The 21431-nt window shown below is 46.2% G+C and overlaps 1 long non-coding RNA gene across 1 annotated transcript in view; it reads left to right on the top strand.

The window, feature by feature from the left end:
* Positions 1–1536: 1536 nt before the first annotated feature.
* Positions 1537–21431, top strand: part of LOC135197862 (uncharacterized) — a 174084-nt gene continuing 154189 nt past the window's right edge. Inside the window, exon 1 of the long non-coding RNA XR_010310671.1 lies at positions 1537–1683. This is a non-coding gene — a long non-coding RNA (uncharacterized LOC135197862). The remainder of the gene's footprint in view (positions 1684–21431) is intronic.

The raw sequence follows: 21431 nt of genomic DNA, 5'->3' as shown, positions 1-21431 counted from the left end.
CAATGTCCTATTTTCCCAGCATTCCACAGCTGTCTTAAGTGTATCCTCACCCATTTCAGAGTAACAAATGCCCTTTTTCGTGTGTTTCAGTAAAATTGTTAAAATATTTTAGGAATAATTGGCATAGCCAGAAAGTTATAAATAAAACAATGAAGTTACCTCAGTTTGATGTCAATAATTTGGAAAACGAAATTCATTATGCACCATCAGCCCTTTGAAAAACTTCATGATATAGATGTTTACTCAATGAACATTCATATAAACTATCATTAAAAGGATTATCTCCCTACACCTTTGAGAAACAAAATGTTCATTTAGTTTTACAAATATCCAATGAATATATCATTCAAGCTTTACTAAATTTTGGAAAAAAATCACTCCCTTTTTATTCAGGATGCAAATGTCAAAATTTTACATTTGGACGACAATCATGAATTTAAATGTTTAAATGACAAAATGTAAATATAATAGATAAGCTGCCCACTAAGTAATGAAGGTTATAGTACAGAAAAACAGAAATTAACAACATGGGTTTCTACTAACGTTTCACCGAGTAATTGTTGTTCAAGAAAATAACTATTGTAGCCAAAGAGAAAGTTAGAAAATTTAAATACCAAATAATGACTTTATGTAAGGGAGAATTATTTCATTCACATATAGTAGAAAGAACCATGTTTTTTTTTGTGATGTAAACCTATGCGCTGCTGTTTATTCTGTGGTAGACTGTATTGTAACTAAACAAATTGTTTTGGTTCAGCATTTTATATTAATCTTATAACTTGTGTTTCAAGTAAGTATTATTCGGTGAACACTAATTAGTGTAGACGAGAAAATAAGTAAATCAATAACTGGCAGACCAAAAATGATAGATTTTGGCGAGGGTTTATTTACATTTATTTCGTCTGGCAGCGTAGTCAGTGCTAGCGGCTCGGACTACCCGTGCTTACGTCACAAAACATCGAACAGGCCTTCTTTCTCTGTGGTCTTGTTCTATCTCGGTGGTCTTGGCAATACCGTCTTGTTCTTATGAAGTCTGTGAAGATGCAGTAGATTTACCAGAGATTACTTTAAGTGAGAGTGACAGCGATTAGTAGTGAGACGTCAAATTCAATTATTCCAGCAATCCTCTAATTTCATCTGAGATTTTTAAAAATTGATTTTGAATGATGATATTAACTAAATGAATAATTGATATAATATTTGCATTAGTGATTTTTTTCTTTACTTAATATGAAAAGTTCAATTTTGGTTTCACATTGATTACTCACTAATAATGAATGATTTTATTGACAGAATTCACACTATTTTTAGAAGTCTCTCGGTATTTTTAAGTTAAATTACAAGTCAACACAGCAATTATGTTCTTCATTTTAAATAAAATTATCAACAAATCAATATTCAGTTTTTCATTAGAATTTCCAACATTATGAAAATTTTTCTGGAAAGGAATGGGAACTGGTGTATAATCTAGAGTACCAGGGAAAAATCTAGTGTAAATCTAGTTGACATCGACAAAAAATCTGGTGTACAAGTAGTAACTGTAAAATGAGTTGTCAACTCTGTGTGACGGTCCGCAGTGTTTTGTCGTAAATTCGTAACCTTTGTTGTGCCTATTATCAACGTGTTATTCCTGTGTTATTTTCACTTCCAGCGATGCAGTAGGCTAGCCATGTTAACATTAAGGTAAGGAACTAATGGCTTATTACATGACTTTGGCTTATGTGTAGGCATTTAGACGACTTAGAGATGCTCAAAGTCTGCATAGGCCTAGGCCACTAGATTAGTGACATGCCTAGAATAAGTTGCTTTTAACAGATTAATTAGTACCTATTACGTCCGAACTTTTCCCATAAAATTTCTACAATCCATGTGAATTAGAAGAATCTGATGAATTTTTTTTTCAATTCCATCCCGCCAATAATGCCAAGTCCTGACCTAACCAGATCGACCCTTACCTGCCTAACTTGACTTAGGGTGACATGCCCTGGACCTGGGCGGGGTTCCTCGTTCGGTAAGAAATACCCATTACCCAGATTAGTTCCTCACGGACTGCAAGGAACGTAACCGCGGATACATCTACTAGGGATTGGGGCATCCAATGTATTTCGCCGTGTTTAGTACTTTCCCCCGTGTGTTAATTACAGTCGTACGAATACTAAATAGCTATTACTTGAAATTCTTGTTCAGGAGGTACTAAAACTGCATAGAAAAACCGCAACTGCTTTAGTCTAGGCCGCCGCGGAATAGTACCCTAGATCTAACCCCCCCCCCCCCCCAATTGCATCTAAGTAAAATTCCCTCCCAGATTTAAAAGGAAAAAATGGAAAGAGAACGGGTTTCAAGGGATAGAGAGGGAGGATATTTATTACAAAACATGTTCTGCCTTAGGAGTACAACCACTATAGAATACTCAGCTAGTAACATAGGCTAATCAGCGAATTTCAACCTTTTCCATAGTGCTCATCCTTCCCCTGGAAGTAATAAGCATGTCCCTAGGATGAGAACCACTGGCTTACTCTAATACCTACCTAGGCCTAGTACCTCTGTTTGGTTTTTAGCATCTTGCCAGCATTTTAAATGATACAAAATCAGGGATGTTATTTTACCTTGAACCACTACAAAGCCAATTGTTTATTAGTTTTCGTTAAAAGAAAACTAGGCATAGTGAGATGGTTATTTGTCTGTCTGTCTGCAATTTTCCTCAGATCTTAAAGTACTGAGACTAGAGAGCTGCAAATTTATGTGTTGATCATCCACTCTCTAATCTTTAAACATATCAGATTGCAATGCTACAAAACAGGCACCACCTAGCTGTGGCTCAAAGTTTAATGAGCTGCAGCTCATACCGTATTAGGTACTATATGAATACACTGTACAGAAAACTTGATTGTGCTGAAGAAACTTTGACAGATTTTTCACTTGTTTGTTCTTGAAAACGTTTTGGTAATCCAATAGTTTAGGAGTCCAGTTTCATTGCATTATGTAAAGTCAAGAACAGTATACAGATTTACCAAGTATTTGAATTATGGAAATCAATGAAAAAATGAGCTTTTGTACATGAACTTTCCTGTCAGATATATACTTAGCTTTACGTCTCTGACGTCACGACAGAATTCAAAACTCGCGGCACACGCGACAGGTAGGTCAGGTGATCTACCTTACCCGCCGCTGGGTGGCGGCTGTAAGAACCAATCTCCCTTTCCAGCCAGAATTTTTCTGTCGCCGGTGACGACTACACCTGTGGTTGTTACCTCCTGACAGCTTTATTCGATTCTCGTTGCCGTGGATTTATTTGGACTGACTTTCGGTGAAGTACCTGATCTTGTTGGCTTGGCATACGCACTTGTGGATTGTTTTTGGATATTGATTTGGATTTTTCTTTGATTTCAAGATATCTGATGTAGAGGTTAAGAAATCTTCTATGTTTAGGGTGTGCTCTATGGATGAATGCAAGGTGAGACTACCGAAAGCTACGGTAGATCCTCACACAGTTTGCTTTAAATGTAGAGGGAAAGAATGTTCTTTTGTTAACCCGTGTAATGAGTGTGAGAAGTTGGATGAGGGTGAATGGAAGGCTCTTTCTTCCTACTTGAGGAAGTTGGAGAAAGACAGGGTGAGAAAAGCTTCGTCTAGAAGTTCTAGTAAGTCTCGTATTAGCGAGGTAGATGAAAATCCTGTTGTAGCATTAGAACCTTCTCCAGTTTCAGCTCCTGCGCCCTGCATCGAACCTAAAGATACGACTACGGAAGTGGCAACCATGAGAGCCACGATCCTTAGCATGGAAAAGAAGATCCGTTCGTTGCAAGGTAAGAGTAGTGAAGGTGAATTGTGCAGTGACCCCAGTGCAGTGGAGGGTGCGTCTGATCGGCTCCTTAATGCTTCCAGGCCTAGACCTCTTCCAGACTCCCAGTCCCAGTGGAGGAGGAAAGTCAATAGCCGCAGGAAGGTTAGGGAGAACTCCCACCGATCAGGCGTCCCCTCGGTAGATCCTGATGTTCGTACCCAGGCTGCCCTTGTTCGCGCGAAGAAGGAGGTATTGCGCCAATGCTTCTCTTCTTCTTCCTCACCTTCGCCGAGAAGAGGATGGAGCACCTCGGATTCTTCGCGGCCGCTGAAGAGAGCCTGGAAGGCTCCTTGCGCCTTTCCTTCCAGCCCGGAAGTTTTTCCAGAAGAGCCGGAAGTGGATGTCAAGAAACCCAGGAGGGAGCAGGAGTTCTCGCCTCATAGTAGGCTTCGAGCCTCTTTACCTGTGGAGGATTTTGCAAGATCTCCAGCTCGGATTCTTGCGGGACTGCAAGCGCAGATTTCGGCGCTGGCGGGCTCCTTGGCTGGAGGAACGCGTCGTAAGAAAGACGTCTCTCTCCCTGTCAAGAAGTCTAGGATTCCTTTGCCTGTGTTACCTTCTCAGTCAGAGTCGGCTCTCTCTCCTGTATCAGCGGATGGAAGGAGGTGCTCTTCCCTCGGCAGACGCTTGTCGTCTTCCAGGCGTCAATCGCCCAAGAAGCTTTCTCCTGGTGACTTCATTTCTCCAGTAGAAAGGGATCTAGCGCCTAGTAGGCGCTCGTCTAAAGACAGGCGTACAGCTTCGTCTTCTCGGTCCTTTCCGAAGATCCTTCAATCTCCGGATAAGAGAGCCTCCTCTTTCATGGATTCGTCAAGAGACAGGATCTCTCCTTTTGTTAGGCGCCTTGAGCCTGGTAGGCGCTACTCCCCAAGTAGACGCTCTCCTGCTCCCAAGCGCGGTGCGGAAGATAGGCGCTTTTCTCCTGATAGGCGCGGCTCTCCTATTAGCCGCTCTGTTCGGGACAGGCGTATAGAGCCTGAAAGATATGTCTCTTCTGGGAGACTACCTTTTGAAGAGACCCACGAGTCTAGATCGAAGTTTGTGGAGCATGGTAGACGCCGGTCTCCTAGTAGGCGACCTTCTCCAGGGCTTCGCTCTACTGTAAGTAGGCGCCAAGAGCCTAGTAGGCTTTCGCCTCATTGTAGGCGCAGTTCGCCTGGCAGCCGCTCTCCTTTGGACAGGCGCATGGATCCTGTTAAGCGCCTTGAACATAGTAGGCTCTCCTCTCCTAGCAGGCGCTCCCCTTTGGAATCCCGGGATTCTAGGAGTAGTCTTAAGGATCAAAGAGGACGCACTCATCAGAGTAGGAAGGACTCATTCGAGAGGAGCTCTCCAGAAGCTTTGGCTTCCCCTGATAGGCGCCAGACTGCTGCTAGACACTCCCTAGACAGACGCACTTCTTTAGAGAAGTCTAACTGCTCTCGTAAAGAAGCAGAGGGTTCTTCAGTGGATGAAGTTGAACCTTCAGAAGAGGAGTTAGTGAAGGACTCTTCAGTTGTTCCGACACGGCATACAAACCTGAGGTCCTTTTACAATAGGAAGGTACTAGCGGCAGCTGGATAGGTCGTAAGCTTTCGAACAAGGGGTTCGGTAGTTAACTGCTTGTCCGACAGGCGCGCGCGCGCGACTGGGAGGTAAACAAATCACTTTTGCTTTTGGCCCAAGCAAAAACTGCAGAGTGAGGGGTGGCATGAGGTGGGACTATGTGTAAAAGGACCTCAGGTTTGTATAGTTAGGAAAAATGCAATTTTGGACAAATTGTCATTTTCGTCCTATAAGAGCCTTACAGATCTCCTTCTTCAAGAGTTTGGAGACTCCCTTACTCCCGTCTCTCCTCCGTCTCCTCTCTCTTTATTCTCGACTTCTAAGAAGACGAAAGTTTCCTCTTGTGTGAGGATGAAGCCAACCATCTCAATGAAGAAGGCTTTGAGAGGTTTTGGTGATTGGCTGCTGTCTAAGGAGGAGAAAGGGAAGACTGTGTTTTCTTTCCCTCCTTCCAAGCTTACGGGCAGACTAGGGTTTTGGTACGAGTCTGGAGAACCCCTAGGCCTGGGTCTTCCGTCATCGGCGGACGCGGACTTCTCTTCACTGGTGGATGCAGCACGACGCTCGGCTCTTTTGTCTGCTAAGACTACCTGGGCTATGAACGAGCTTGACCACCTGTTGAAGGGAATGTTCAGAGTCTTGGAAGTCTTCAACTTCCTTGACTGGTCTTTGGGGGTCTTGGCTAAGAAGACTCAGAACCCGGATTCTATTTCGCCAGAAGATCTCAACAGTGTTCTAACGTGCATTGATAAAGCAGTTAGAGATGGATCGAGCGAAGTAGCCTCCCTGTTTGGAGCAGGGGTCCTTAAGAAGAGATCAGTCTTCTGCTCTTTTCTGACAAAGTCCGTCTCGCATGCCCAAAGAGCCTTGCTGCTGTATTCGCAGCTCTCGCCTCTTCTATTTCCGAAGAAGATAATCCAGGACATCTCAGGATCTATCTCTGCGAAGGCGACTCAGGACATGCTCGCTCAGTCGGCACGGAAGGCTAGGACCTCCTTCCAGACGAAGACGAAGAAGGAGACTCCAGCTAGACAGGAGCCCTTTCGAGGGGGCCCTCCTTCTAGAGCCTCTACCTCGAGAGGTAATAGACCATTCAAGAGAGGTAGATCCTTCTCACTCTCTTCCAGAGCTAAGAAGTAGGGAAGTAGTCCTCCAAACATCAGTAGGTGCCAGGCTTCTAAGATTCTCGGAAGCCTGGGCAAAGAGAGGAGCGGACAACTGGTCCCTCTCGATTATCCGGAAAGGATACCTGATTCCATTTACGGAAAGACCACCGTTGACGACGACTCCGAGGGAGTTGGTGGCCAGGTACAGGGATCCCATCATGAGCCTCGCTTTAACACAAGCAGTGGAACAAATGTTCGAGAAAGAGGCTATAGAGCTAGTGAGCGACCCTTGCTCAGCGGGCTTTTACAACCGCCTTTTTCTAGTTCCAAAAGCCTCAGGAGGATGGAGACGTTCTGGATGTAAGCGCCCTGCAATTTCTTTGTAGAAAAGAGGAAGTTCGCCATGGAGACGACATCCTCAGTGTTGGGCGGCCCTTCGTCCAAGGGGGTGGGGATTGGATGGTGTCCCTAGATCTTCAGGACGCTTACTTCCATGTGCCTATCCATCCTTCGTCAAGGAAATACCTCAGGTTCATGATGGGAGGAAGGATATTCCAGTTCAGGGCCTTGTGTTTCGGCCTTTCAACAGCCCCTCAGGTCTTCACAGGCCTAATGAAAAATGTAGCAAGATGGCTACACTTGGAGGGAGTCAGAGTGTTTCTTTACTTGGACGACTGGCTAATCAGAGCCAAGTCACAGAAAAGATGTTTGGAGGACCTACAAAAGACCCTTTTCATGGCAAGTTCTCTGGGACTTTTGGTGAACTTTCAAAAGTCTCAGTTGATCCCCAGTCAAGATCGTATCTATCTGGGGATTCGGATGGCTTCTCTGGATTTTCGGGCTTTTCCGTCTCCAGAAAGGATAGCCCGAGGGTCAGATAAAGTCAAAGCCTACCTAGAGAAAGACGTATGCACAGCGAGGGAGTGGATGAGTTTGTTGGGGACAACTCTCGGTTGGAGCAATTCCTTTCTCTAGGAAGGTTGCACCTAGACCTCTCCAGTTCTTTCTCCACATCGAAACTGGAGGTGTCGTTCGCAAAAACCTAGAGTTCTTCCTTCGAGATCTCAAAGAGAAATCAAGAAGGACCTCTCTTGGTGGGCCAATCCTCTCAGGTTTGCAGAAGGGATGTCCTTTCACATTCCGAACCCCAACCAAGTGTTGTATTCCGACGCCTCGGAAACAGGTTGGGGAGCAACGCTCGGCTCAAGAGAAGTGTCAGGCACCTGGAAGAAAGAACAGGTGACCTGGCACATCAACAAGAAGGAGCTGATGGCTGTTTGGCTAGCTTTGAAAGCTTTCGAGCCCCACGTCCTAGCTTCAGCAGTGCAGATCAACTCGGACAACACCACGGCCCTGGCATATATCAGGAAGCAGGGGGGACTCACTCTTTCTCCCTGTACGAGACAGCAAAAGAACTTCTGCTGTGGGCAGAGGAAAGGAAGATTTGTCTCCTTACCAGGTTCGTACAGGGAGAAAAGAACGTCAGAGCAGACCTCCTAAGCAGGAAAGATCAAGTCCTGCCTGCAGAGTGGACTCTTCACGAGGATGTTTGCCAGGACCTGTGGAAGCTTTGGGGCAAGCCTCATATAGACCTCTTCGCCACAGCCAAGAATGCGAGGATAGCCAACTACTGCTTTCCGATATCGGACCCGAGGGCAGTGTCGATAGACGCCTTTCTCCCTAAGATTGGAACGGGTCTAGAACATGTAGCTGCTTTTCCTCCATTCAAGATACTGGGAGAGAGACTCCAAGAAAATTTGCAGAATCGGATGGCCAGCAAGGATGACGCTGGTAGCCCCGTTCTGGCCCGCACAAGTATGGTTCACAGAGGTACTGGAATGGTTAGTAGATCTTCCGAGAACATTACCACAGAGGATCGATCTGCTCAGACAACCCCACTTCGAGAGGTATCACAAAAACCTCCCCACTCTAGATCTGACTGGCTTCAGACTGTCAAAAGTTTGGTCAGAACGAGAGGGTTTCCTGCAAGAGTTGCAACGGCTATCGCAGCAGCAAGAAGGCCTTCTACCCTTAGAGTCTACCAATCGAAGTGGGACGTCTTTCGGCGATGGTGTAGGAACCATCACTTTTTCCTTCTTCCAGTACCTCTGTAACCACAAATAGCAGACTTCTTACTTTTCCTTAGGGAGAAAAGTGGACTGGCGGTATCAACCATTAAAGGTTATCGTAGCATGCTGTCTGCAGTGTTTAGGCACAGAAACTTAAACATTTCAGAAGACAAGGACCTTCATGATCTAATAAGATCTTTTGAAACATCCAAGAAGGTTTCTCCAGGGATTCCGAGTTGGAATCTGGATGTAGTGCTACGTTTCCTGAGGTCCCCTAAGTTCGAACCGCCTCAGTCTGCCTCGTTTAGAGACCTCACGAGGAAGACACTTTTTCTCATGGCATTGGCTTCCGCAAAGAGGGTTAGTGAACTCCATGCACTAGAAGGAAATGTGGGATTCAGAGAATGCAGCTATCTGTTTCATTCCTACCTTCGTTCTTGGCTAAGAACGAGAACCCCTCAAATCCTTGGCCTAGGAGCTTTGCAGTCCAAGGCTTGTCTGCATTAGTAGGCGAGGAAGCAGAGGTGTCGCTTTGCCCAGTACGAAGTTTAAAGTTTTGTACAAGTAACTTACCCAGCAGATATATACTTAGCTATAGACTCGGTCGTCCCGACAGAATTTCAAAACTCGCGGCACACGCGACAGGTAGGTCAGGTGATCCACCATTCCCGCCGCTGGGTGGCGGGGTCTGGAACTATTCCCGTTTTCTAAGCCATAATTTCTCTGTCGGTTGAACGGACAACACCTATTGTTCGTTCCTCCATCTTGGATTTCAACTCGTTTGCCGAGAATTTGGATTGGTTTTTTGGTGACGTATTCTGTTTTTTCTCTGGCTTGGCATACGCTTATTGTGGACTGTTTTTCGACTTTGGTTTGACTACTCTTTGTCAACGATGTCTTGAACGCTAAGGCTTCACCTATGTTTAGAGTTTGCAGTAGGGAAGACTGTAAGGTTAGGCTGCCTAAATCGGCATTAGATCCGCATATTATTTGCGCTAAATGCAGGGAGAATGAATGTTCTTTTATTAACACCTGTGTGGAATGCGAGAACCTACGGAGCTTGAATGGAAGGAATTATCATCATATGTTAGGAAGCTTGAGAGAGATAGAGTGAGGACGGCCTTCAGCTAGGTTTCATCTAGTAGATCTTGCGCCTTAGAACAAGAAATTAACTCTCCTTCTAACAATTTTCCCTTAGCCTCAGCTGCTTCTCCCTGTTCTGAATCCAAAGATTCTTCATCAGAGAGGGAAAATGTAAAGCTTCAATTAAGAAACTTCAAGCTCAGCTACGAGCTCTAAACCAAGGTAAGAGTGGTGATAGTGACTTGTGCAGTGTCCCCAGTGCAGTGGAGGGGGCGTCTGACCGGTTCCTCATTGCTCCTAGGCCTAGACCTCTTCCAAACTCCCAGGACCAGGGGAGGAGGAATGTCGAAAGCCGCAGGGAGGATGCAGAACATCCCCAACGGTCAGGCGTCCCTTCGGCAGATCCTGTTGTTAAGCTCCCAGGCTGCCTCGGGATTGCCGCAGAAAAGGCGTCCTAAAGGAGTGTTTTTCGGCCTCAGACTCTTCCTCTCCTAAACGAGGATGGAGTTCGGCCTCCCGTTCGCGCCCTTTGAAGAGAGCCTGGAAGGCGCCTAAAGGAGACGCTGCTGACTCCAGCCAGAGCGTTTTCCCGAGGAGATTGGCCTTCGGGACCTAAGAGGACTAGACAAGAGGAGCCTGCTCTTCAGGATCCGACCAAGAAGTTTTTTGGTTAATCTGCAAGAGCAGTTAGCGTCGCTCGTAGGCTCTTTTGCTAAGGACTCTACAAGGAGGAAGGATGTCTCGCTCCCTGTGAAGAGTTCCGCTAAGCGTCCTTTCTTCTTATATAGGAGAGAACTCTCACGATCTCCAGGGCGTTTATCGCCTTCGTCAAGGGACTCATCGGATAGGAGTTGTTCTCCTGAGAGAAGAGCCCTTTCGCCCTATAGGCTGGCTTCCCCGAAGCGCCCTCTTAGACACAGCGCATCGAGCAGAAGTCTCGAGCGGTTTTAGCTACAAGGAACCGGAAAAAAAACCGATTTTAGGTATCAGGATCCCTTGGGTCTTCAGGACCAGGAGCCAGACAGGCGCAAAGAGGCAGCAAGACGCAAGAAAAGACGTCAAGAGCCTCTTAGAACGCTGGATTCAGGACGTCAGGATTCTGCTAGAAGGCAGGAATCAGGACGCTATGAGCCAGGACGCCAGGAGTCAGGGCGCCAGGAGTCAGGGCGCCAGGAGTCAGGGGCGCCAGGAGATCAGGGACGCCCACGAGTCAGGGCGTCAGGAAGTCAGGGCGCCAGGAGTTAGGGCGCCAGGAAACAGGACGCCAAGGAGTACGTTAGGCGTCAAGTGTTAGGGCGCCAAGAGCCTGTTAAGCGTCAGGAATCAGGACGCGGGGATCTTTTCAAGCGCCCTGAATCAGGACGCCAGGAGCCTAGCAAGCGCACGAACCCGACGAACCTAGACAACAAGAGTTCTAGTAGGCACAAAGAGTGTTGCCGACAGACAGGAGCCTCACTCTTTCGTATATGATGCTAATGTTTCCGCACTCCCCTTCTCGGGAAAGGAGTTCTCCCGGGAAGAGCCAGATCACTCCAAAACGATCTCCTTCTGTAGATCAGTTGGACCAGGTATCGGAAGACGAAGAGCCTGTAGATGTAGCAGTTTCGGACTACAAGAGACTTTCTCTTTTGCTACTAAAGGAGTTCGGAGACTCCCTTCATCCTGCGGACCCTCCTTCACCAGGCATCGTTGATGTCCAGCACTAAAGCTCTCAAATCGTCTTCCTTCGTTAAGATGCGCCCCGCTCTTTGTATGAAAAAGGCATTGAAAACTTTTTCAGAGTGGTTGACTTCCAGAAGGGAAGCGGGCAAGACAGTTTTTTCCTGCCCTCCTTCCAAGTTAACAGGCAAACCAGGAAGGTGGTACGAGACCAAAGAGCCGATGGGGTTAGGCCTGCCTTCTTCCGCGGATGCGGATTTTGCTTCCTTAGTGGACTCTGCTAGGAGGAAGTCGTTGCTGTCTGCTAAGGCGACTTGGGGCACCATGTGTGAGCTGGACCACCTTCTAAAGGGCCTCTTTAAAACCCTTGAAGTCTTCAACTTTATGGACTGGGCGTTAGGAGCATTAGCGAAGAGAGCTCAGGACACGGACTTTGTTTCCATGGAGGAACTTTCGAGCGTCCTGGCTTGCCTGGACAGAGCGGTCATGGACGGTTTTCTGTGGAAGTTGCCTCTCTTTTTGGAACGGGAGTTTTGAAGAAGAGATCTGTCTTTAGCTCTTTCTTAGCAAGAGCAGTATCACCCTTGCAAAGGACATCTCTTCTTTTTGCTCCTTTATCCCCGCACCTTTTTCCCACAAGAAGAACGGTTAGAGAGGTTTCGAAATCTCTTACGGAGAAGGCAACTCAAGATCTACTCACGCACTCAGCAAGAAGTTTAGGCCGGCAGTGCCGATAGAGAAGAAAGAGAGACCCTCTTTTGTTCAGCCCTTTCGAGGGGCCTCCTCTTCTAGAGCCCCTCTTAGAGGTCGAAAAGACCAGAGAGAAAGAGTAGACCATCTAGAAGGTCCTTCGGGAAGTCTAGATGAACAGCAAGTCCTCCAGACGAAAGTAGGCGCCAGGCTACTCCACTTTGCCAAAGTCTGGGCGCAGAAGGGAGCGGACTCCTGGTCCCTCTCTATCCTGAAAAAAGGATACTTGATCCCCTTCAGGGAAAATCCTCCCTTGACGACAACTCCAAGGGGGAGTTAACCGCCAGATACTCGGATCCGGTCCGCAAAGCTTGCTATGTTGCAAGCAGTGGAACAGATGATTTCCAAGGAAGCGGTAGAACTGGTTCAAGATCTCCAGTCCCCAGGATTCTACAATCGGCTATTCCTGGTACCGAAAGCATCGGGGGGATGGGAGACCAGTTCTAGACGTCAGTGCCCTGAATTTCTTTGTCTTGAAGAAGAAATTTTCAATGGAGACGTCTTCCTCTGTTCTATCTGCTCTTCGTCCAGGGACTGGATGGTGTCCCTTGACCTTCAGGATGCGTATTTCCATGTGCCAATTCATCCGGCAGCAAGGAAATATCTGAGGTTCATGTTCCAAGGGAAAGTGTTCCAGTTCCGAGCGATGTGCTTCGGACTTTCGACTGCCCCTCAAGTCTTTACGGACATCATGAAGAATGTAGCTTATTGGCTACATCTGGAAGGGATCAGGATCTCGTTATATCTGGACGATTGGCTAATAAGAGCCCAATCGGAGAAAAATGTCTGGAGGACCTTTTAGTGACTCTAAAGTTGACAAAGTCCTTAGGACTTTTAGTAAATCACGAGAAATCCCATGCTGACTCCCCAAGCAAAGTATTGTCTATCTGGGGATTCAGATGGATTCTCGGGATTTTCTAGCGTATCCTTCGCAGGAAAGGAGAGAACGCTGCCTAGAAAAGGTGTCAGTCTTCTTAACGAAAGAACATTGTTCCGCGAGGGAATGGATGAGCTTGCTGGGGACCCTCTCCTCGATGGAACAGTTCGTTTCCTTAGGAAGACTTCACCTACGACCCCTTCAATTTTATCTGAAGGAGAAGTGGGATTGGAAGTCCAACAATCTGGAGAGACTTTTCCAATCTCGAAACGGATCAAGGAGAATATCCGTTGGTGGTTAGATCCACAGAAACTAAGCAAGGGAATCTCCCTTCGCTTACAGAACCCGCGCCTAGCGTTGTTTGCAGACGCCTCAGATTCAGGGTGGGGAGCGACCCTAGTTCGCAAGAAGTGTCAGGCATTTGGGAAGGAGAACAAGTGTCCCTGGCACATCAACAAGAAAGAGCTAACAGCCATTCATCTAGCTTTGGTTCATTTCGAGGAAACAGGTCTCAGGTCTGGGGATTCAGATTCACTCGGACAACACAACAGCCCTCGCTTATATAAAGAAGCAAGGGGGGGACGCATTCCTTTTCCTGTACGAATCAGCAAAGGATCTGCTTGATTTGGGCACAGGAAAAGGAAAGATCTCTCTCCTCACAAGGTTTGTACAGGGGAGAAACGGAAAAATGTCCGGGCAGATCTGTTAAGCAGAAAAGATCAAGTCCTACCCACGGAATGGACTCTCAATCCTCAGATTTGCCAACAACTGTGGCATCTGTGGGGAAGGCCCAATATAGACCTGTTCGCGACCAACAAGAACCACAGATTAGAAAACCTATTGCTCCCCGATTCGGATCCTCAAGCAGTAGCAGTATACAGGCTTTCTGCTAGTTGGACGGGCTTGGACGCGTACGCCCTTCCCCCCTCCTTTCAAGATAGTAGGAGAAGTGTTGAGGAAGTTCGCTTGCTCGGAAGGAACAAGAATGACCCTCATCGCTCCCTTTTGGTTGGGCCGGCTCTCGATTGGTTCACAGAGGTGCTGGAGTGGTTAGTGGATTTTCCAAGATCGCTTCCACTAAGGAACGATCTTCTCAAACAACCCCACTTCGACAGGTTTCACAAAAACCTCCCCCGCTCTAAGTCTGACCGCCTTCAGACTGTCGAAGGACTTGTCAGAGCAAGGGGCTTTTCACGAGAAGTGGCGAAGGCTATTGCAAGAGCCAGAAGAGTCTCCACTTCTAAAGTATATCAGTCGAAGTGGGAGTTGTTTAGAAGATGGTGTAGGGAAAAGAAAATATCCTCCTCCAGTACCTCTGTAACTGAAATCGCAGATTTTCTCCTATATTTGAGAAAAGACTGTAACCTGGCAGTTTCAACAGTGAAGGGTTACAGAAGTATGCTGGCCTCAGTTTTTCGACATAGAGGAATAGATCTGACAAACAATAAAGATCTTCATGACCTTATAAGGTCTTTTGAGACCACGAAAGAACATGTAATCAAGAAGCCTAGCTGGAACTTGGATGTGGTCCTCAAGTTCCTAAATGTCGGAAAAATTCGTACCGTCTCACGCAGCTTCGTTTAGGGACTTAACAAGAAAGTCTTTATTCCTTTTTGCGTTAGCAACAGCCAAGAGAGTGAGCGAGTTGCAAGCCTTTGGAAGGTAAACGTGGGGGTTTAAGAAAGATTCAGCGATTTGCTCCTTTCAACCATTTTTTCTAGCGAAAAATGAAAATCCCTCAAAGCCTTGGCCAAGAAGCTTTGAGATAAAAGGAATATCTTCATTAACAGGGAGAGAACTAGAAAGGACTTTGTGTCCAGTCAGGGCACTCAAGTTCTACCTGGAGAAGAAGAAGTTGCTGAAAGGTACAGAAGAAAGTCTTTGGTGCTCTGTAAGAGATCCGAAAAGAGCGATTTTCTAAGAACGCCCTTACATTCTTCATAAAAGATGTAATAAGGGAAGCTCACCTTAAATGCGAAGAAGAGCATTTCAAGGTTCTCAGAGTGAGAGCTCATGAAGTGAAGAGCCATAGCTACGTCGATGGCTTTTCACAAAACATGGTCGCTTCAGGCTCTTATAGAGTCGACATTTTGGAGATGTAATTCGGTGTTCGCCTCGAATTACCTAAGAGATGTTAAAATTTCGTACGAAAAGTGGCTTTGCTCTGGGAGCGTATGTTTCGGCGAATTCAGTGCTGGGAGAAGGGGCTGAGGCTAATCCTTCCTATTTAGTTTAAGGCTTAAATTACTGTTTATTGGTGGTTGTTTTTATTGGTTAATTGTCAGAGGGAATAGGGACCCTCTTACAATTCATAGATTGTAACAAGACTAACTGGTCAGGTGATCGGGATTGGCTTCAGTGCTCTTTGTGATTTGTTTAATAACCTTAACTCTGTCATGTAAGAGGGCGAGTCTCCATTGATATGACAAAAGGTCAAGGCTCTACCATGTAAGTGGGTCAGCCCCCATTGGTACGATCCAGTATAGGCTCTGTCGCGTAAGCGGGCTAGCCCCCATTGACACGATCCAAAGGGTTATTCAACCATAGGTTCATTCCTCGTTGAAACTCTTGAGGCAAGCAGACTCATCGACAGTAGTCATGAAGTCTTCAGCCCAATAAGGTAGGAACTATGGATTATGTTATCCAAGAACATAGGTTGTTTTTTCCCTGTTTTTTAATGTATTTAGTTAAGTATTATTTTGTTTTTAGCTGTCTCTTGCCCGCCACCAAGGGTGCCAATCAGCTAAGTATATATCTGCTGGGTAAGTTACTTGTACAAAAATGATATTGTTAAGATACAATAAAGTTTTGTACATACTTACCTGGCAGATATATACGATTAATGGCCCACCCAGCCTCCCCTCAGGAGACAGGTGTAAGAGAAATTATGGCTTAGAAAACGGGAATAGTTCCAGACCCCGCACAGCGGCGGGAATGGTGGATCACCTGACCTACCTGTCGCGTGTGCCGCGAGTTTTGAAATTCTGTCGGGACGACCGAGTCTATAGCTAAGTATATATCTGCCAGGTAAGTATGTACAAAACTTTATTGTATCTTAACAATATCATTTTTATCTACAGAGAAAGAAAAAACTTAAGGGCAATGATGTTAACCTTTGGTGCTCTGTAAGAGATCCAAGGAGGACTCTTTCGAAGAATGCGCTTTCTTTCTTTATCAGAAGCCTGGTGAAAGAAGCGCATGCGATATGTGATGAAAGTCAATTCAAAGTTCTTAAGGTCAAAGCTCATGAGGTAAGGGCTATTGCCACGTCATTGACTTTCAACAAAAACATATCCCTGAGTAATATTATGAAGGCAACATTCTGGCGTTGCAACTCAGTCTTTGCAAACCACTATCTGAGAGACGTCAAAATTACGTACGAAAAGTGCTTTGCGTTAGGTCCGTACGTATCGGCGGATTCGGTGCTGGGGCAGGGAGCTGAGACATATCCTTTGTAGTATATATTATCCCCCTTGTTAGGTTGTAAGTTTTTTGGTTGTTTGAAAGAACATGCGGGTAGGCATGTTTTTCATTTCGTAGTTCTAACATTGATTAGATTGGTTAGGTGATCGGTTTATGTTTGAGCTCCTTGCAATGATAGTGGTTAGGTTCTGTCATATAAGTGGGCGAATCCCCGTTGACAGATCCTGCTCGGATTCTATCAAGTAAGCGGATAACCAAATCCCTTTGATAGACCCAAAGAGTCTGTCAGCTGTAGGTCACGCCCTCGCTGAAGCTCTTCAGGCAACGCAGACTCATAGACAGTAACTACGAAGTCTTCTGCCTAAACAGGTAAGAACCAAGGTTGTATTTACATCCTACAACTAGTGTTGTTTTCCCCTTTTTTCCATATTTATATTGCTGTCTCTTTCCCTCCACCAAGGGTGTCAATCAGCTAAGTATATATCTGACAGGAAAGTTCATGTACAAAAATGTTATTGTTAGTATACAATAAGGTTTTGTACATACTTACCTGGCAGATATATACGATTGATGGCCCGCCCAGCCTCCCCTCAGGAGACAGGTGGAAGGAAAAATTCTGGCTGGAAAGGGAGATTGGTTCTTACAGCCGCCACCCAGCGGCGGGTAAGGTAGATCACCTGACCTACCTGTCGCGTGTGCCGCGAGTTTTGAATTCTGTCGTGACGTCAGAGACGTAAAGCTAAGTATATATCTGCCAGGTAAGTATGTACAAAACCTTATTGTATACTAACAATAACATTTTTTAGCTGCTTACAGAAGCAGAGATAGTAAAAAAAAAAGGGAATAAAAGGGTAACATAAACACGTCTTGGGAAATTTGCACTCATAGAATTTTGAGTTCGTTAATCTCTGCTTCTGTAAGCAGATAAACTGTCATTTGTTTGTAAGCAGATAAACTGTCACTTGTTCATACACAGTATAGAAACAGTCGGTCGTTTACAATTGGAAACGCTTGAGTAGTAGCCTGGATACGGCCACTGAAATCTTCAAACAAGGCGGATTGGTAGTTAACTACCGGTCCAGTCATTGGTATACTCGCTCTGACCGGATGTAAACATTCCAATTTGCTTTTGGCCGTCGTTGTGGACAGATGTGTTTTTACTGCTCTCTGCCCGACTGTTGTTCTCCTTTTCCTTCAATTCTTCAATCCTAGTGGGATTTTCCCTTTTTACTGTTTGGGAGTAATTAGTTGTAGCTATAAGAGTTTATAGTGAATCCCCAGCAGACCCAAGATTTGCAACCCATGCTAACTTCTGCCCCAGCCAGCATTGCCCTGGGGTAGATGGCAAGAAGTGTGGCAAGATCCACGCCTCTGTAGATGTTGATCCTCACTCCCTCAGTGCTTCTTGCTGAGGGGATGAGTGTGATGGTGAAGTGGTGTGTGCAGAGTGCTCACTTTGGTCCTCATCCCAGTGGGGGAAGTTTGCCTGGTGGAGGAGATATGTTAGGAAGCCTAAACCCATGGTGGGGGTGGTATGCCCCCAACCACACCTACAATACCTGAGAGAGAGAGAGAGAGAGAGAGAGAGAGAGAGAGAGAGAGAGAGAGAGAGAGATAGCGTAAGTGGTGGGTGGATAGTTAGCAATGGTTTGCTTGTTGGGCAATCGTTTTGGGTTGCCTGCTGGCTGTTGTCGAGTCAGTCTTGGATCAGTGTCTGCACTGAACAGACGTTTTTGGCAGCGGTCTTGGATATTGTTGATGGTCAGTTGTGTTGTGTTTCTGGATTGAGTTGTTGTTTGATTTGCTGTTGATATAGTATGCTTAGAGTTGTGCCTTTGTTGTTGAGTTTGTTGTGCTTGTGCATTGGAAGGTAGTTGAGCTTGTGTGTTGGAAGGTTGTTGAGCTTGTGAGTTTCTGTTGGGTTGTATATGAGTTGTAGTTGTGAGTTGTTGAGTGTTGTTGGTGAGCTGTTGTGATTTCTTGGTGTTGTTTGTGAGTGGTTGTATGTGGACTTGTAAGGTGGTTGTTTTGGTGTTGTTGGTGTTCGTCTGTGCAGTGATTTGTTGTGTTGTTAAGTTGTTGTATGGTTTTAGTACTCTTTTGGTTGTTTTGTGTTATGATTCTCAGCGGTGGTTGTGACTCGACGACCTTATCCAGTGGACATTGAAGACAGTCGTAAATGGTAAGTACAAGAGTGTGAAATTGTTGTGTGTTGTTTTCGTTAACCAACTGTCCTACACTTGAAAGTAACGTAAAGGGGAAAGTGTGGCCGAGGGTAATCTTGGCAGCAGGATTAGTTAAAGTAAATGGGTTGGGGTCTTGCTCGCTTTTGTTTTTTGCTTGTGATTCTCCCACAAGGTAACACTCCTCTTAGGATCTCCTTGCTTCGAAGCCCCTCCTTCGGAATGAGGAGGGGCCCCCTTTTACCCGACTTTTTCTTCTGCAGGTAAGGTGTCTGGACTAGGCCAAGCATGGTCTTCTCTTGGGCTCACGGAACCGCCCCCTGTTGAAGCGCTGCTTGCTCACTTGAACAAAGCGTCCACCAGTGCTGTTACCCACGCTGTTGTCACCACCACCATGGCAACCATGACCCAGCCCAGCTACTACGCTCTTCCACACCAGGTGTGGACTCACAAGCCACAGGCGTCTTCTCAGTATTGGTGGGCGGTCAACAGCATATGCTATTGCTCCACCTCCCTTGCCCCCAGTGCCTCCCCCTCCTAGTTTCGGGGTGCCACTGTTGGCGGTGTCCAGGTTTCCTGCACTACCCCTATCTCCCTTGGTAATGACAGGGATGCCAGCGCCAGCCATACCTACCATCATGGCTGCTGCTGCTCCTGTCCCTGGACCTGGCCCAGTTCCTGTGACAGACCTGTCTCTGGTGGTGACCCTGCTCCAGCCCCTGCTCCAGTCACGTCTGGAAGTACTACAGGACTTCCTGGACTGCAAGTCCTGTTCCGCCAACCATTGGACCAATCTGTTAGGAGCACTAGCTTCGGTGGAACAGTTTGTCAAACACATAAGGCTGCACATAAGGCCCCTACAATTCTTCCTGAAGGCATCATGGTGCAGGAAGACTTGACCGGACTCGACAGTATTCTCGATTTCAGACGAAATCAAGGAGGACTTAGTGTTATGGCTTTCAAAACCAAGACTGGTAGAGGGTCTTTCGCTTCGTCCGCCCCACCCAACCCTTCAGTTCTTTTCAGATGCCTCCGACACAGGTTGGGGAGCCCTGTTGGGGAAGAACGAAGCGTCAGGGGAATGGTCGGAAACTCAACGCTCTCTTCATATCAATATGAGGGAGCTATTAGCAGTGTACCTGGGACTTCAGGCGTTCTCTCATCTCGTGACGGGACAGGTGGTAGCAGTTCATGAAGACAACTCCACAGCACTTTCCTACATCAGGAAACAAGGGGGAACGCGCTCCTTTACCCTCTACAACCTTGCCAAAGATCTGCTTCTGTGGGCAGAAAAATTTCAAGTTTTGTTGGTCCCTTGATTTGTTCAAGGGAAAATGAACGTGTTGGCGGATGAACTAAGTTGACGTTACCAAGTACTGCCATTGGAATGGACTCTCGATGCAAAGGTCTGCCTAGACCTATGGAAACTTTGGGAAAAGCCGATGATAGATCTATTTGCAACTTTGAGGAACAACCACCCGCTGTTTTGCTCTCCAGTCCCAGACCCTCTTGCATGGTCAGTCGACGCAATGTTACTAGACTGGTCGGGCCTGGAAGCGTACGCCTATCCCCTGTTTGGCCTAATAAGACAGGTGCTGAACAAAGTGTCGTTTTATTGTAGTGTCTTACCGAACAATTATAGAGCCGTGATTTCCACGAGCGGCAGGATACTAAATTCAAATTTAGCGCGTCTGCGTCGCCAACACTGGTGGTGATGACGTACATAACTCCTCCGCTCGCGGGAGAACCAGGTACAACTGCCCAGGTGAATCCAATTCTTTTCCTGCCGGCGTCCGGTGAACATCGGTGGTCGGTGCGGTTGGATGACTTTGCTTCGCTTTTTTCTTGTGGATTTGATCTTTGGAATTGGTGAAGTACTCTTTTTTGGCGTTGTTGTTATTTTGCTTTTTATTTAGGCGTTGCCATGTCGGATTCTAGTCCGTCGGGAGTTAGGTTTTGCATCTCAGGATGTAAAACTAGATTATCCAAGTTAGAGTATGATTCTCACACTAAATGTGTTAAGTGTAGGGGACAGGTTTGTTCAGCAGATCGAACATGTAACGAGTGTAGTGATTGGACTGATTCTCAATGGAAGTTTTTTAGTTCATACTCGGAGAAATTAGCTAAAGACAGAATTAGAAAAGCAGCGCTTAGGGAAAGTAGACTTAGCTCTGCTTCGTCTTGCGATGCATCTGTTCCTTCTGTTTCTCCTCAAATTGTTATGTCTCCTTTAACTACACCTCCTATTCCTCCTACTAATCCCACTTCTCCGGCTTCCCGTGTAGTTTCTTCCGACACCATTGCCAGTCTGGAATCGAGGTTAGATCAGAAATTTTCGGTACTAGCGAATACGGTTTTGCAACTTGGTAATTCAGTTAAGGGATTTTGACGTAAGGAAAAATCTATTTCTGGGCGATTGGCTCGTGTCGCCAGCGAAATATCCTTTAATCTATTATTTCTATGGTAAATGTACTAACACATACCAGAGAATAAATAAAATAAAGAAAAAGGTCAGTATAACTGACTCGCTCACCCTCCAAGAGGGTGTCGGTATGAACACTAGGCGAGTGAGACCACTACCACGAGCCAATATGCCAATAGAAATCTCCCACAACAAAAACCCTCCATGAGGAGAGCCGACCCACAGAGTGAGCAGCTCGTACTACTACTACTCCATCCCATGCTGCCGACTGCTGCGCCTCTGGTGGCCATCCTGAAGTTAGCAGACAATCTTGGGCGAAGGGATGGGTAGGGTGGGATTTCGCTGGCGACACGAGCCAATCGCCCAGAAATAGATTTTTCCTTACGTCAAAACCCTTTTCTGGGCTCAGCTCGTGTCGCTGCGCGAAATCGTACCAGAGAAATAGCACAAGATTGTAAACAAAAGTAATA

This window comes from Macrobrachium nipponense, chromosome 21 (genome assembly GCF_015104395.2).
Source record: "Macrobrachium nipponense isolate FS-2020 chromosome 21, ASM1510439v2, whole genome shotgun sequence".
Lineage (NCBI taxonomy): Eukaryota > Metazoa > Arthropoda > Malacostraca > Decapoda > Palaemonidae > Macrobrachium > Macrobrachium nipponense.
The sequence above is the reverse complement of the archived record's forward strand: the minus strand, read 5'-3'. Positions and strand labels throughout refer to the sequence as shown.